At 40.4% G+C, this 17,826-nt stretch overlaps 1 protein-coding gene across 22 annotated transcripts in view; it reads left to right on the top strand.

Moving 5' to 3' along the window:
- Positions 1–17,826, top strand: part of Trpm3 (transient receptor potential cation channel subfamily M member 3) — an 818,801-nt gene that overhangs the window by 635,009 nt on the left and 165,966 nt on the right. The window lies entirely within an intron of this gene.

Raw genomic sequence — 17,826 nt, 5'->3', positions numbered from 1 at the left:
CTTTCTCGGTCCTTCTGAGGTGCCGCTGGCTCCGGTACTGGTGGATTTTTTTTTTTTAAGTCTTGATTTTAACAAAGTGTATATAATATATGTAGCCAGGTTTCACACGTTCAGCTCATCGAAATACTTGAGATTATCTCAATCAAATGAGCTGAGGAAAGTGTAAAATTGGTTTCATCCTGGGAGGGCCCAGTTGATCCTCTCTTGGGCATAGAGTTTCACATTGCTTGTAAGTCAAGAGTCACTGGGTATTTCTTGTCAATGTATCATTAGTGACACAACATCCAGGTTATTGTGTTAAATAGTACAGGTAGAAAATAAATTGACTAACCTAGAAGTGCTAGAACATCTGTGCATAGTTCCTGGGTGCTGTCTTGCTGTTGCATTTATTTATTTACATTTCAGCCATTGTTCCCCTTCCCTGTCCCCCCTCCCACACTTCCTCATTCCATTGCTCTTCCCCTTTGCCTCAGAGAGGGGGCACCACCACCACCACCATCACCACTACCACCACCACCACCCACTCTTCACCCCTGCCATTTCTCCCACTTCCCTGGAGCCTCAAGTCTCTTGGGGATTAAGTATATCCTCTCCCTCTTACTGAGGCCAGACCAGGCAGACCTCTGCTATATATGTGTCAGGGACCTTGGACCAGCCTGTGTATGAGCCTCTGCTCAGTGTCTGGGAGCTCCTGGGGTCTGGGTTAGTTGAGACTGCTGGTCTTCCTATGGATTTGCCCTCCCTTTCAGTTTGTTCAATCCTACCCCAATTCGACCATGAGTTTAGGTATATTGGTTTGTCTCAGTCAGCTGTTGCTAGGGTCTCTCAATGGACAGCCATACCAAGCCCCCATCTGTTAGCACATCATAGCATCAGTAATAGTGTTAAACCTTGGTGCCCCACCATGAGATGGATCCCAAATTTGGCGAGTCATTGGACCACCTTTCTTTTAGTCTCTTCTCCATTTTTGTCCCTGCAGTTCTTTTAGACAGGAACTATTTGGGGTCAGAAATTTTGACTGTGAGTTAGTAAACCAGTCCCTCCACTTGAGGCCCTGTCTATCTCGTAGAGGTGGACTCTTCGAGTTTCCTCTCCCCATTGTTGGGCATTTTGACTAAGGTCATCCCCCTGGAGTCGTGAAAGTCTCTCACTTCCCAGATCTCTGATGCTTTCTAGAGGGTTCCCCCACTTCCCTCCCCCTAAGGCTGCATATTTTCATTCATTTTCCTGGCCCACTGGGCCTCTCTCTTGCCCCCCCACCATACCTGATCCTGTTCCCCTTTTCCCCTCCCTTCCCTTTCCCACCCAGGTCCCTCCTTCCCTCTGCCTCCCATGATTATTTTCTTCCCTTTTCTAAGTGGGATTGAAACATACTCACTAGGGCCTTTCTGTTTGTTAAACTATTTATGGTCTATGGGTTGCACCCTGTAGTGGGATATCTTCCCACTACATTTGTATAAAGCTCGGCAATTGGGCTGTATGAGAGGTAGGCGGAGTGAGGAGTTGGGAAGAAGGAAAAGGAGGAGGAGAAGGAGGAGGAGGAGGAGGAGGAGGAGGAGGAGGAGGAGGAGGAGGAGAAGGAGGAGGAGGAGGAGAGATGTAGGAGCCATAGAGAACCACGGGTCCAGGACGGTCCTGGGTAATGATTTATATCTTAAGGTTAGATATTGGGAAATACCTCCAATTGTGTGGGCATCTTGTTAATTGAGCTTTACCAAATACATAAAGCCTTTGGATAATCTTTAAGCACTAGAGTCACATTTCTACCGGGTACTGTGTGGATGGCGGGGGGTCTGGGCTCAGCCAAGCATTGTAGAGACAGCGTGGTAGATTGGCAGAGTCATCTCCCACGCTGGCATCTCGTGGGTGGCAGGGCTGGTGCATTTGGCCAGCATGAGCCTTGGTCAGAGTTGAGCAGCAGCGGGAGTATGATACAGCTCTTGGCCTCAGGCCTTGTCTGGTTGAGAACATGGTGACTCCGTAACAACAAGCCAGATTGGATGTCGCTACTTTAAATATTATCTTCAACAGTACCCTATGTTTTCTGTACTTTTTGGCTAATATCCACTTATCAGTGAGTACATACCAAATACATGTTCTTTTGTATCTGGGTTACCTCACTCAGGATGATATTTTCTAGTTCCATTCTTTTGCCTGCAAAATTCATGATGTCCTCGTTTTTAATAGCTGAATAGTATTCCACTGTGTAAATGAACCACATTTCCTATATTCATTCTTCTGTTGAGGGACATCTGAGATGTTTCCAGCTTCTGGCTACTACAAATAAGGCTGCTATGAACAAAGTGGAGCAAATGTCCCTGTGGTATGGTGGAGCATCTTTTGGGTACGTACCAATAGTGGTATAGCTGAGTCTTTAGGTAGAATTATTTCCAATTTTCTGAGGACCCACCAGATTGATTTCCAGAGTGGTTGTACCAGTTTGCAATCCCATCAACAATAGAGGAATGCTCCTCTTTCTTCACACCCTTGACAGCATGTACTGTCACTTGACTTTTTGATCTTAGCCATTCTGATTGGTGTGAGGTGGAATCTCAGGGCCATTTTGATCTGCATTTCTCTGATGAATAAGGACATTTCTTTAGGTGCTTCTCCACCATTTGAAATTCCTCTGTGTGAATTCTCTGTTTAGCTTTGTACCTCATTTTTAAATTGGCTTACTTGGTTTTTTGGAGGTTAGCTTCTACAGTTCTTTATATATTTTGAATATATATATCAGATGTGCCCTCTACCAGATATGGGGTTAGTGAAGATTTTTTTCCCAATCTGTAGGTTGCAGATTTGTCCTATTAACTATGTCCTTTGCATTACAGAAGCTTTTCAGTTTCATGAGGTCCCATTTATCAATTGTTGATCTTAGAGTCTGGGCCATTGATGTTGTGTTCAGGAAATTTCCACCTGTGCCAATGACTTCCAGATTCTTTCCCACTTTCTCTTCTGTTAGAGTCAGTGTATCTGCTTTTATGTTGAGGTCCTTGATCCACTTGGACTTGAGCTTTGTGCAAGGTGATAAATATGGATCTATTTTCATTCTTCTGTATACAGACCACCAGTTAGACCAACATGATTTATTGAATAGGCTGTATTTGTACCACTGTATGTTTTTTGATTCTTTGTCAAAGATCAAGCATCCATAGGTGTGTGGTTTTATTTCTGGGTCTTCTATTCTATTCCATTGATTGACCTGTCTGTCTCTGTACCAATACCATTTGGTCTTTGTCACTATTACTTTGTAGTACAGCTTGAGGTCAGGGATGATGATTCCCCCAGAAGATCTTTTATTGTTGAAAATTGTTTTGGCTATCCTGAATTTTTTTTGGTTTTCCATATGAAGTTGAGAAATGTTCTTTTCATGTCTGTGAAGAATTGTGTTTAGAATTTTGATGGAGATTTCATTGGATATGTAGATTGCTTTTGGTAAGATGGCTATGTTAATTATACCAATCCATGAGCATGGGAAATTGTTCCATTTTCTGAGGTCTTCTTCAATTTCTTTCTTCATGGATTTGAAATTCTTGTCATACAGATTTTTCACTTGCTTTGGTAAGAGTTACACCAAAGTACTTTATACTATTTGTGACTATTGTGAAGGGTGTTGTTTCCCTATTTTCTTTCTCACCCTGTTTATCATTTGTACAAAGGAAGGCTACTGATTTGTTTGAGTTAATTTTATATCCTGCCACTTTGCTGAAGTAATTTGCAAGTTGTAGGAGTTCTCTGGTGGAATTCTGGGAGTCATTTATGTACACTATCATATCATCTGCAAACAGTGATACTTTGACTTTTTCCTTTCCAGTTTGTATCCACTTGATCTCCTTTTGTTGTCTAATAGTTCTAACTAGAACTTTGAGTACTATATTAAACAGATACGGAGAGAGTGGGCAACTTTGTCTTGCTCCTGATTTTAGGGAGATTGTTTCCAGTTTCTCTCCATTTAATTTGATGTTGGCTGTTGGTTTGCTATGTATTGCTTTTATTATGTTTAGGTATGTGTCATGGATTCCTGATCTCTCCAAGACTTTAACATGAAGAGGTGTTGTATTTTGTTCAAGGCTTTTTCAGTATCTAATGAGATGATCATGTGACGTTTTTACTTGAGTTTGTTTATATAGTTATTACGTTGATGGATTTACATATATTGGACCATTCCTGCATTTTTAGGATGAAGTCAACTTGATCCTGGTGAATGATGGCTTTGATGTGTTCTTGGATTCAGTTTGCAAGAATTTTATTGAGTAATCTTGCGTCAATGTTCATAAGTGAAATTGACCTGAAGTTCTCTTTCTTTGTTGGGTCTTTGTGTGGTTTAGGTAAGAGAGTAACTGTGGCTTCATAAAATGAATTAGGTAGGGTTCCTTCTGTTTCTATTTAGTGGAGTAGTTTGAGGAGTATTGGTATTAATTTTTCTTTGAAGGTCTGGTAGAATTCTGTACTAAAATCATCTGACCCTGGGCTTCTTTTTGTTGGGAGGTTTTTAATGACTATTTCTATTTCCTAAGGGGTTATGGGATTGTTTAGATAGTTTACGTGCTCTTGATTTAACTTTGGTACGTGGCATTTGTCTAGAAAACCATCCATTTTACCTATATTCTCCAGTTTTATTGAGTACAGACACTTGTAGTACATTCTAATGATTTTTTAAAATTTTCTCAGTTTCTGTTGTTATGTCTCCCTTTTCTCATTTTGTTAATTTGGATACTGTCTCTGTGCCTTTTAATTAGTTTGGCTAAGGGTTTATCAATTTTGTTGATTTTCTCAAAGAACCAGCTCTTCATTTTGTTGGTTCTTTTTATCTTTCTCTTTGTTTCTAACTGGTTGATTTCAGCCCTGAGTTTGACTATTTCCTGCCATTTACTCCTCTTGGGTGTATTTGCTTCTTTCTGTTTTAGAGCTTTCAGGTGTGCTGTGCTTGTATGGGATCTCTCCAATTTCTTTAAGAAGGCACTTAGTGCTATGAATTTTCCTCTTCACACTGCTTTCATTGTGTCTTATAAGTTCGGCTATGTTGTATATTCATTTGCATTGAATTCTATTTGATTTCTTTCTTTATTTCTTCCCTGACCACATTACCATTGAGCAGACAGTTATTCAGTTTCAATGAGTATGTGGGCTTTCTGTTGCTTTTGTTGTTATTGAAGTTCAGCCTTAGTTTGTGGTGATCTGATAGAATGCATGGGATTATTTCAATTGTCTTGTATCTATTGAGTCATGTTTTTTGTCTGATCATATGGCCAATTTTGGAGAAAGTTTATGAGGTGCTGAGAAGAAGCTATATTCTCTTGTTTAGGGACAAAATGTTATGTAGATATCTGTTAAATCCATTTGGTTCATAATTTCTGTTAGTGTCACTGTGTCTCTGTTTAGTTTCTATTTCAATGTTAATCGGTGAGAGTTGGGGGTTGAAGTCTCTCACTATTAATGTGTGAGGTTCAATGTGTGTTTTGAGCTTCAGTAAAGTCTCTTTTATGAATGTTGATGCCCTCACATTTGGGGCATAGATGTTCAGAATTGAGACTTTCTCTTGGCAGATTTTTCCTTTAATGAATATGATGTTTCCCTCCCTATCTTGTTTGATAACCTTCAGTTGAAAGTCTATTTTATCAGATATTACGATGACAACTCCAGTTTGTTTCTTGACACCATTTGCTTTGGATATTTTTCTCTAGCCTTTTACTCTGAGACAGTGTCTGTCTTTGTCACTGAAGTGTGTTTCTTGCATGCAACAAAATGCTAGATCCTGTTTAAATATCCAGTCTGTTAGCTCTTGTCTTTTTATTGGGGAATTGAGTCCATTGATATTGAGAAATATTAAAGACAGATGATTGTTAGTTCCTGTTACTTTTTGTTGCTGGAGGTGGTCTTGTGAGCATGTGATTCTCTTCTTTTGGGTTTGTAGTGAAATGTTTAATTTCTTGTGTTTTCTTGGATGTAGTTACCCTCCTTGTGTTGGAGATCTCTTCCTAATATCCTCTGAAGTGCTGAATTAGTAGAAAGATATTGTTTAAAATTTGGTTTTATCATGGAATATCTTGGTTTCTCCATCTATGGTGATTGAGAGTTTTGCTGGGTATAGTATCCTGGGCTGGAATTTGTGTTTTCTTAGGGTCTGGATGACATCTGTCCAGGATCTTCTGCCTTTTAGAATCTCTGTTGAGATACCTGGTGTGATTCTGTTAGGTCTGCCTTTATATGTTACTTGGCCTTTTTCACTTACAGCTTTTAGTATTCTTTCATTGTTCTTAGTGTTTTAATTATTATATGACAAGAGGATTTTCTTTTCTGGTCCAGTATATTTGCTGTTCTGTAGGCTTCTTGTTCATTTATGGCTATATTTTTCTTTAGGTTAGAGCAGCTTTTTCTATGATTTTGTTGAAGATGTTTTCTGGCCCCTTGAGCTGGAATGCTTTACTTTCTTCTATTCCTATTATTCTTAGGTTTGATCTTTTCATTATATCTTGAATTTCTTGGATATTTTGGGTTTGGTGCTTTTTACACTTTGTATTTTCCTTGACCAATATATCAGTATCTTCTATGGTATCTTCTAGGTCCAAGGTTTTCTCTTCTATCTCTTGTATTCTGTTGGTGATGCTTGTAGTTCCTGATTTCTTTCCTAAGTTGTCCATCTCCAGGGTTGCCTCGATTTGTGTTTTCTTTATTATTTCTATTTTTGGTTTTAGTTCTTGTACCATTTTGGTCAATTCCTTCACCTGCTAGATTGTATCTTTCTGTATTTCTTTAAGGGATTTGTTTTCCTCTCTAAAGGCTTTCACCTGTTTGCCAGTGTTTTCCTCTATTTCTTTGATGCAGTTATTTATATTCTCCTTAAAGGTCTCTATCATCTTCAAGACATGGGATTTTAGGTTATTCTCTTGCTTTTCAGACATGTTAGGGTATCCAGAGCTGCTGTGGTAGGATAACTGGGTTCTGATGGTGCAAAATTGCATTGGGTTCTGTCGATTATGATCTTGCACTTGCCTCTTGACATCTGGTTATCTCTGGTGTTAGCTGGCCTGGGTTTCTCTTGGAGACAGGTAGTGCTCTGTGACATGGGTTAGAACCAGTCTTTTGGGAGCCAGGCAGTGCTGTCTCTGGTTAGGATGGGCCTCCTATGTCCCTAGTTACTACATACCTCCTGGGAGGCAGACAGACTGTGTCCCTAGTTACTGTGGACCTTCTGGGTGGCAGACAGGCTGTAAGATGTGGAATGGTATCACACCTGCTGGATCTGGCCTGGATGGGGAAGCAGACTAGAAGGAAGGAAGAGCTTGGGAGGATAGGTAGGTCTCAAGTCAGCTGGGCTCTGTGGGTGTCCCAGCAGCATGGGTATTTGGGTGAGATTCTCATCTGTGCCCCTGGTTACTACAGATCTCCTGAGAGACACATTGGCTGTAGGGTGTGGGAGGGTATTCAGACCACTGATCTGGCCCAGGTGGGGAAACACACTGGAAACTTGCTGTTGCTTTAAATGTTTCTTACATTAGTACAAAGTATCTTACAAATGCAGAGTAATCAGAGATGGTCTGGCAGGGAAAAGTGAAACAATATGAGTTAACACTAAGAAGCCTTTAATATATGCCAGACAGAAAGCTAAGTTTTCCTGTCTATTAAATCTTTTGCAACTTTCCTAGTAGAAGCAAATGGTAACTTTAACTTGCCCTTGAGAAAGCTCACATTCACTTGATGAGAATCAAGGAAATGAGAAATAAAACTAGTTATGGTCAGTCACTATGGGAAATATTTTTATTCAGCAATTGTCTCACCCAAACTGGCAGAGTGAATTACTCACTCTGGAAAGATTCCCATCAGCTGCTCAGAAAACAAACTATTCTCTAAGGCCAACTGAGCTGGTGATGAAGATAACCAAGTATTTAAATGGAATAACTGGTTCAGTAAGCAAGGCACTCTTCAGAAGACACACACACACACCCTTGTCCATCAGGGTTTCCAGAAGTTTCCAGGCTTGGGATGATAACAGAGAAACTAGAGACACCTCTAATACCTGAACATCAGTATGTCCAAATACATACCTTGCCACCTTGCCATCTAATATAAAGAGTCCACATAAGCAGTTAGAGTCCATGACCATGGTGCCTCCATGTTTCTACAAGCAATGGGAGGATTTTCTCATGAGTACTGATAGTGTTTAGATGAGGCCAAAGCTAATCGTGAATTTCACCATGACAAGACTTTTCAGTAGCATTGAAATTTCCTAAAAAGGTAATTTTAGAAAAAATTCTAGGAGCCATTGAAGGTTACAAAACTAAATGAGACTGGATGAATTTATCTGTGTGTTTTATGAGACTATCCTGCATGATTCTGCTGTATAATTGTCATTTAATCATGAACCCCAAGGAAAAAGTTGAGTGCATTTCTAGGCAAGTTAAAAAATGTGACATGCTCTAAGCTAATCAGTAAGTGCTTGTCTCTCCACATATGGGTAGAAATGTTAAGGATTCATAAAGTCATACATAATTTAAATGATTTCCACTTCTGAGGGACAGTGTGGACAATATTAGATGCTTTACAAATGAGGGGAGGAGAAGATAGTAACTTCTCTTTTTGCAAAGGCAGAAAAGTAAATTGCGGCTTTGCCTCACTTAAAAGTAAAGCACCCATATACAGCTCTGAAGAACCAGTTAGAAAGGTTTTGGTGTAAAGTATCCCCCACTCACCAAGCTGCAGCACATGGCATACAGAACAAAAAAAAAAATGACACCAAAAAGTGAGATTCCTCTCTGTCTGATACTTCAGCTGTCCTTTGATGGGTTACCTTTAAAGTCTCCATGAGATATAATGTTCTAAGACAAATCTAACCAGTTCAGCTAAGGCAACTGGTTCTACAGATAATGTAGCATCTTTCTCTTGACCACAGCCAATTAGCTTACATAGTGAACAACATCACTAGAAACACATATTTGCTTGGTGAAATGTAGGGTCAGAGTAGGATGGCCTAATGAAAAACATGGCTAGATGGATCCACTGATGTTTCTGATAGGTGACGCATCTCTGCTTGACAGAGGTACAACTGTATATTCCACTAGCTTCATATTGTCCTTGAAACTCATTTCTCCTCTGCTTACCCAAAATCTGTCATCTTCTAAGAAAATAATATCCTCCCTAGAAACTAGTCTTCTCCAGGGTTGCCGGCTATCCTGCCCACACATGAGTTTTAAAGTTGTATTGTCAAATCTACGTGCATGCACAATACTAAATGGGAAAAGTAAGTGCATTGATGATTCAGTCTCCTCATACTCAACAAAGGCATGCCTTTGAGAGAAATCAAGGGCGATACATTTATTCACTTGTTTCCCCTCCATCCTGATCTACATTTCTTCCTTTTTATCTGGTGTTAGAGGGGGGAGTTCTCTTTAACAAGTGGTTCTCCCAGCAATTGCCACACTTCGCCTCTCATCATGCTTCCTCTGTGATAGCGCCCTGGGAAGGGTGCTTGCTTTGGGTGTTTTTGTTTTTTTCCGTCTTTGTTACTCTGTCTGTAGGTTCCATCTTTTTACTTTGCCAATTCTTCAATGGCATTATTTTCTTCTCTTTTTACTTCTGAGAAGTAAGGCACCGGCATACACCCCTCACTGGCATTATTTTTTTCTCTTCCTTCTCAAACTCCCATTTCTTCTCCTCCTACCCTTCTTGGAGCCGCACCATGTGCAGTTTTGGTATTTTTCCTTTGTGTCATTTTAAAGACAATTTAAAAGTCTTCTACCATGGGAGACTGCATCAATTTCTCCTTGAAATTCTGACAAATTTCTCCTTTATGTGTTTTGAGATTGTGTTCCTAGGCTCATAAGATTTTATAGTTGGCTCTATCTCCTAGTGAATTGTTGTCTGCCATGATTCATCAAGCTTATTTGTTCCTGACAATGTCTCTGCCACATTTCAGCTCATCTGGTATTAATACAATTACATCAGCTTCTCTCAACTCATACTTTCCTGGAAACAAAAGCTTCCACGCCCTTTCCTTCATTTCCAATCTTTCTATACCTTACTGCTAGGTGCATTTCTCAGGGTATACAGCTTTCATTTTTAATATCATTTAGATAGAGCCAATATGGTAAGCTTGGCCTATTTGCATGTGCTCTGAGCTCTTTATCCTAAACTAAACTTTTTACATTTTATTCCATCAACAAGACATTCTCACCTTTGAGCATTTCAACATAGTGCCCCATTTTCTTGGTAATAACACACACCTCTTGCTGGATTCAGCAATGACCTGTTTGGATGTTAGTCATAAAACTGTATTTCTGGCCTTAACCTCTCTCTCCTTGTCTCCATAAGCATAATTGAAACTTGCTTCGGATACCTTGCTTGGTTTCCCATTGTTACTTTAAATTTTAAATGTCTAGAAACAACAATCAGTCTCCCCAATTCCCTCCAATGCCTCCTACTCCTACACCTCCACAAAACCCTGCTCTCCAGTCCTCACATCATTTCCTCAGTCCTGCAAGTCTCAGCTCCTCCCTTTTGCTCCTCCTAAACTACCACCACAGCCAATCACCGCCAAGCTGTCTTGGCATTCTTTTGATATTGTCTCTGTTGTGTGTTTGCCTCCTTTGCTCTGATTCCAGCAGCCTCCATTCTCACTTTTCCTTTACTAAAACTAGAGGGATTGTTTTTCCCATCTTGGGAAGGAGACTCTTTTTCTCCTCCTTTAAGCTTTCTGCTCACTGCTCCTAGCTTCACAATTAGGAGCCCAGTTCAGATTTTATCACTCCCTTGCTTGGGTAGCTTCACTGTCTCCAAACTAATCTGGCTTTTTATTCTAGATGCAGCTGGGTATGCTACATAGTGCTGTGTAGTTTCTACAGGATCACTTTCCTGTACCACTCTTCTCTTCCATTGAGTAATTCAGGCTTCCCAAGTTCTCGGTTCACTTAATCAAAACAAACTATTCCTTTCTGCTGCCATTTCCACTTGTTCAAATCATATGCAACAGAGAGCATCCAATTGTGACATTTCATAACTGTTTTGTATAACTTCAACACGAAAGTACAGGGAATAGATTACAGTTGCCTAGTAGCCTGTGCCTAAGCTGCTCATCGTAGAAGCTGTTCTGCATCGTAACTCACGTTGGGTCCCTCACACAGTTCTCTCTACTAGTCTTTTCGATAACCTGGATTAAAGAGCAGGTATTTTAAATGAGCTACCTGACCTCAGGGGTAGGAGATTGAGCACGTGAACTTGATTTTAATAATGACCCATTGAGTCATTATTTTATATAAATCAATTGTTTGTTACATTTCTCTCAAACAAAGGATTCATACACTAGACTTTCCCCATAAAGGCAAAATGTGACTCCACATTTATGTTGGAAGATGAAAATTAAATAAAAGACTAATGACATCAAACTCATTTATTGCTTTGTCCAAGATGGCTTCCTAGTACTACGTGAGTAGGCGCTGTAGTGGGGTGGGGGAGGGGATCAGAATCATATTCTTATCTCAAAATCTAGAGCAATATTCATTTCTCCTAACTCATCACATGAATTTGTGTAAAAGCTTCAAGAGTTGTAGTAATTACATCACTAGTATTTCTTACTCCTATTCTAAAGTTCTGAGAATAATGTAGTTACTCTATGGGTTTATTTTGACTTTTGGTTGGGTCTTGAGACTTTACTGCAGACCTGACGACTTGAACCTTAAAAACAGAGTGGAAATCTCTTTTAATTATAGTTTATGATTAAAAACTAATTTGACATTGTAATTTTCTGAGCATTTGAGAGACTCTGTGACGCACCTCCTAGCTGCAGTGAGAAGGGAGCATGGTTTTGCTACTTACTTCCTTATAGCAGGTTCTCATTTGTAACAATGATTCTAAAATCAATAAACCAGAAATGGCAATTAGGGGCATTTATCCAGTTTAGCAAATTAGGATGGGCAGGAATAAAAACGAACCAATTTTTTCTTAAATTTCATCAGTTAAAAAGCACTGGACCTTTTCCACTGAATCAGTTAAAGACTGGACCACTGTCCAATCTTGATCAATTTGGATTGCAACTGAGTAAGTACCTTATAAACTAAGTTTATTGTCCGATGTTCTGGAAGGCGGTAAGTTTTGGAACAAGGTACCAGAAGACTGGGCATCTGGTAGGGAGCTTCTCATAAATGCTGGCTTTTAGATGAGATTCCAGAGGATGGAAGGAGCAGCAAGCTTCTTCAGACCACGTTTTTGGGGATTCTAATCCCATTCGTGAGAGTGAAGCATTAAATAAGTTTCCAAGCACCATACTTGGTGCTACCACATTGGTGATTAAGGTTCAGTATATGAAAGGGCTGCTCACAAATACCCAGGGCATGGCGATCATAAAGACATCTACGGGTAAACATGAAAAAGAGCAGTGTGGGGGTGAGGAAGGGTGCATCCCCTTACTTCTGACTTAGAACATAGTGGATACACAGTCAAATAAGCTCAACTGGTGGGTTGCCAGTCTACTTGCAGCAGCTGAAACTGTGACACTTCATTAGCATCATAGTCTCCCCTGGGTAGGGCATCATAAGGCAAAGAAATGCAAAATGTGCTAGCAAGATAAAGGAAGGAGGTTCAAGAGTGATAGAGATGTGGGGTTCATGTATGAAGTTCTCAAAAAACTTAAATGAAAAGCAATGGGTTAATGGAGAAACTGGAAGTAAGGACATTAGCACCAATCTATTGCCTTTTCAGACACTTCTTTGGAGTTCTGGTCATTCAATTTTCTCCTCCCTCTGAAACCTTCCTATTAGTCTAATTCAGACTCTCAACTTTCTAGTTTCTTTGTACTTCTTTTGCTAACTAATTAATTTATTTATTTACCAAATGCTGCCCCCCAGTTCCCACTCTCAGAGTTGTTCACCCCCTCCCCTCCCCTTTGACTCTGAATGCTCCCCCTTTCCCTCCCCATGCCCCTGTATTCCCCTTCCCTGAAGTATCAAGCCTCTACAGGAATAGGCACATCCTCTCCCACAGAGGTGAGACAAGGCAGTCCTCTGCTACATATGTGCCAGGGACCTCCAACCAGTCTGTGTATGCTCTTTGCTTGGTGGCTTAGTCTCTGGGAGCTCCCAGGGGTCTGGGTTAGGTGACACTGTTAGTCTTTCTATTTCTTTGTACTTTTAAAATTCACTTTTACTTTCTATTTTTTTCCTTCTTCTTTCCCACCCCATAAGCTAATGCTGTGATTCTTTTCCTTTTGTTCTTATGACTTCTGCTGCATTAAGGCAGGTCTGAATACACAAATACCTAGTCTTACCATCTCCCACATTCTGGACCCTTGCTCATACCCTCATTCTTGCTAGCTTTGATGACTACTGCTCTGTGGAAGCCTAGTCTGATGGTTCTCTGTCCCTACTGCATGCATTGGCAAATTCCCATAAACAGTAGCGAGTACTTAAGGGTTTGCATACTAGGCACGCTCTATATGTCTTGGCTCTTCAACAGCCCTGAAAAATTTAAAGCCATTCTGAACATCTTAGCCACAGAAGAACAAGCCATTAACAGGACTTCACCAACTGATGAAGTTGTACTGGCTTCTAGCTTTAATCATGCCATATCCTCCTATTGACACACAGAGAAAAGCGTATCATTTGTTGGAATATAAACTATAGTGATGCTTTCTTACTACAGTTCAATCTGAAAAATCCATTAATTCTTTATTAATGCTTCCTGGCAACAAAACTGACCTTCTTAACTTGTTCTTATTTCCTAAATCCCCATATGTTTTCATAGGTGGAGTGTTCTCATTTGTCATATTCAACACCAGATCCTCCCTTCTCTTCTCCTCTTCTTCTCCCTCTCTCCTCATCTCTCTTGTTCTTCTTTCTGTATCTCTCTTCTCTCTCTCTCTTCCTCTCTATCTCTCTGTTTTCTGTGTGTCTCTGTCTCTTGTCTGTCTTTCTGTTTCTCTGGCTCTCTGTCTCTGTCTCTCTGTCTCTCTGTCTCTCTGTCTCTCTGTCTCTGTCTCTCTCTCTCTCTCTCTCTCTCTCACACACACACACACACACACATACACACACACACACACATACCTACAATACACTGAACTCTTAACTTCTTTATGTAAGCTTTTAAGAACCAAACCTACATCTTAGTCTTTATTCCATTTTCCCTACACTCACTGAGGCCTAATCATGCTTAATAAGTACCACAGTATATACACAACAGACACACAAGAAATATTGGTTTACTGAATTGCTTAATGAAAAAATTAAGTAGACATACATTGTTGGCACAATGCTTAGAATCCACATATTTCATTAAAATCTGTGCTAACAAGAGCATATCTCCTCGGGGAACTGCAGATTTAGTTTCTGACCTAGATTTGATCCAGGCCATCTGTTCCAGTCTTTTGACCTGTGGGAAACCATCTAATCTGGTAACTACAAGAAGCGAGCTCTAGAAGCAGACAAACCTGGATTTCATTCTGACTTCATCGCTATAGTGGCATAGCTAGCACTGATTCTCAAGGTCTCAGCTTTAAAACAGAATCACCCTAATAATACCTTCCTTTTCAACACAGAGCCAGATTGTAATTTTTTGTATACTTTTGATATAAGCATTCAATTCTTTAAAAAAAATATGTATAATTTCCTTCTAATTTGAACCGACATGGTCACATACAAAAGTCCCTGGCCCTGTCACCTGTCCCTCCTCCAACAAAGAACACAATCAGAATGATTGGGTTTCCGAATTTCAACTTAAAAATGAAGCAGGTATCTCTTAACTCTAACACAGTCTGAATCCAAGACTTCCAAGCACTGCTGGTGCATGTCTTCAATCCTAACATCTGGAAAGCAGAGGCAGGAGGATTGCACAAGTCACAGGCCAGAGTCACTTACATATCAAGACTGTCATAAAGTTTCTGAAATCACAAGTTCATTCACAAACTTCCATCCCATTTAGAATTATCCAGTGTACTTATTCTTAAACCTTAATTGTTTGGAATTTTCATTAAGCAAAGCTCACCATTGAAACTGTCCAGAAAATGCTCTTCCAAAACATATTGCTTTCATATATTGACCAAAATTTTTGAAAAAATGCTAGCCTTGCTAAGCCCCTCTCTATTGCCTTACAAAATAGTTAGGTCTTGCAAAGAACCTATACTCAGAAAATTAACCCCTATTGAAAATGTAGATGCAGAAAGGGAGGAAACTCACAGAGACTAGGAGAGGCTTGTGCCAAACCACCTTCTGCCTTCCTCATACATCTCCCCAAGACAAGCAGTTCTCAATCTGTGGGTCCCTTTGGAGACAAATGGCCCTTTAACAAGGGTCACATATCAGTTATCCTGCAAATCACATATTTACATTATGATTCATAATAGTAGCAAAAATATAGTTATGAAGTAACAACAAAATCATTTTATGGTTGGGGTCACCACAACATGAGGTCGAAGCATTAGGAAGGTTGAGAACCTCTAATCTAGACCATTTACTCTGAAGATACACTACCCACATATACAGCATCTCTCTACCTTCAGTGGAGGAATTAGTCAACGGACCCTTGCCATTTTCTAGGTGGTCCTGTGTAATTATTCTCCTCTAGGAATAGCTCAAACAGGTTTTCAAAACCATTAGCTGTGAAGATCAAGATAAACATGAATAAAAAACATAGATGGAAAAATAGTCAAACATGGAGCTTTCTGAATAGATCCCAATCCTTTTGCCTTCTCTACTGTAAATACTTCCAGGGATTTTCTCTTACCCTCCTCCCAGGGCATACTGGAAGATGTCCCTAAAGATAGGGCTCAAAATGGTAAAACTAGGCTATGATTCTTCCCTTCCCAGCCTGTGTTTTCTGAACTGACTGATGTCAGAGCAGAACTCCTAACAGGTAGGTCAGGTCAAGCATCTTTCATGCCAAACTAGGAAGCCTGTCTCCACTTCTAAGATGAAGGCTTTCACCAAGGGACTTAAGAGATGAATTTCTGTGATGTGTTTTTCTCATTTAGTCCTCTTGAAGCTTCTCTGTACCCTTTTGTTAATTGCATCCCATAGGAACACTTGGAAGACTGAGGCAGGACTGCAGGACTGTATATGAACACTTGCCTTCCCCTTAACCTATCTTCCCACCCAGCCAAACCACCCATCAGTTTTTTACAGCCATTTAGCCTTATGCATAGTCATCAACAGAAATTAAGATTTTCTAATTACAGTCACTGAAATGCCAAATTACTTCTGGTTCTCCATTTCCTCTGGGTCTTTAAAAGTGAAGCCCAGGTTTTCCAGTTCTCATGCATGAAATTTACTGAAATTCTGAACTGAACCGTTCCAGATGCTAGACCCAATCCAGTTTCTGTAGGACCTAAACAACAACCCCAAACCCCAGGAGATGCCAAGCCCTCATAAGTGCCCACCCCAAGGAGACATGCTCCTCCTCAGCACAAACTTCCTTGGGGTAGAGCTCCAGGCAATGGAGTCCTAGACTCCTTGAAATTTAGAATACCCATACCTTTTTGGCTATCCACACTTTAGCTTTTTATTTGATCCAGACACCTGGGGTCTATCCTACAGGATGCAAACCAGTCTGTTGTGACTTCCAAATACATCTAGAGCAAAGCTTTGCTCAAACATACTCAGAAAACTCTGCATACAAATCTGTAACATTTGAGAATACTGACCCACTGTCCTCGGGTGTAGCAAAAACATAGGAGCACAGAGCACTCTGTGGTGCCTATGCCTATTTATCTGATGCTGGGGCAAGCTATCACTCAAGTTGTACACCAGTTCTTCTCTCAAATGGTGGTAGACGAGAATGTTCCTTAGACTAACTATGCTTAGTAGTGCTGTGTAAGGAAAAGTCAAACAAGGCTTCACAAATAGAGAAAATCACAGAGTACAGTAGGTTCCAGACACGAGGCACAGAAAACTTAATCTATTATAGCCAATTAGCCGTGCAACTGATTCCAGCTAACAGAGTCCATCGAGATAAGGTCTCCAGAAATTAGATAAAATTCACTTGCTGTGATTAAGCTTATATTAATCTGGTCTTTGAAGGCCTGTTGAAAAACACTCAAGTCGTTGGCCTTCAACAAGTAGTGCTTGCCTCCATGGCAAGGCGTGTTTCTTATGGCCATGAGAAGAAGCCTTTTGTCTATCGTTGAGTCGTGGATCAAGCTTCAGACCAGCATGACATAGCACAAGGATGAGGAAGAAATGGGAATTTGCTTAGATAATGAACCATCCCTGGACTATGTAAACTTGATCTGAACGTCATCTTTATAATATTTTCAATGAGATAGAGGACGTTTTGAAAGCCCCTGGCTAAGTTGGGCTTCCAGTATCAGAGCAGCTACCCAGGCTACCCTGAAGAGAAACAAAAGGGGATGTACAGCTAGCTACTGCTGGTCTCTCACAGGATTCTTCTTTCACTTGGCTGAGGGCCAGAGGCCTAGCTAGCTGTTTGCCCTTTGTGCTGGATCTCCTACACAAGACTAGCAGTTTATACAGTCAAAAGCTGTTGGTTGCTCTTCCAGGGTCTCTCCTATGAGAGAAGTATTCATACTGGGAGATATACTCAGTGGCTGTTACCTGACTTGGGTTTGGTCCTAGGAACTAGACCTTGTGACTTTCCTACACTACTGTACACCTGGTGTCCCAAGGAAAAGCATGCCTGGGAATAGCCCATCTTTCTTTGCACAGAAGGCACAAACTCAACACAGCACTGCAAGAGAAAACTAGTTCAGATATTTTTTACTTACAAATTCTGGGCAAGGAGGGTGTGAGAGTCTGGAAATAGTCCTCTATCCTGTGGTATATTAGAAGAGAGAGAGAGAGAGAGAGAGAGAGAGAGAGAGAGAGAGAGAGAGAGAGAGAGAGAGAGAGA

The sequence above is a fragment of the Grammomys surdaster genome, unplaced genomic scaffold, assembly GCF_004785775.1.
Source record: "Grammomys surdaster isolate TR1022 unplaced genomic scaffold, NIH_TR_1.0 141, whole genome shotgun sequence".
NCBI lineage: Eukaryota > Metazoa > Chordata > Mammalia > Rodentia > Muridae > Grammomys > Grammomys surdaster.
The sequence above is the reverse complement of the archived record's forward strand: the minus strand, read 5'-3'. Positions and strand labels throughout refer to the sequence as shown.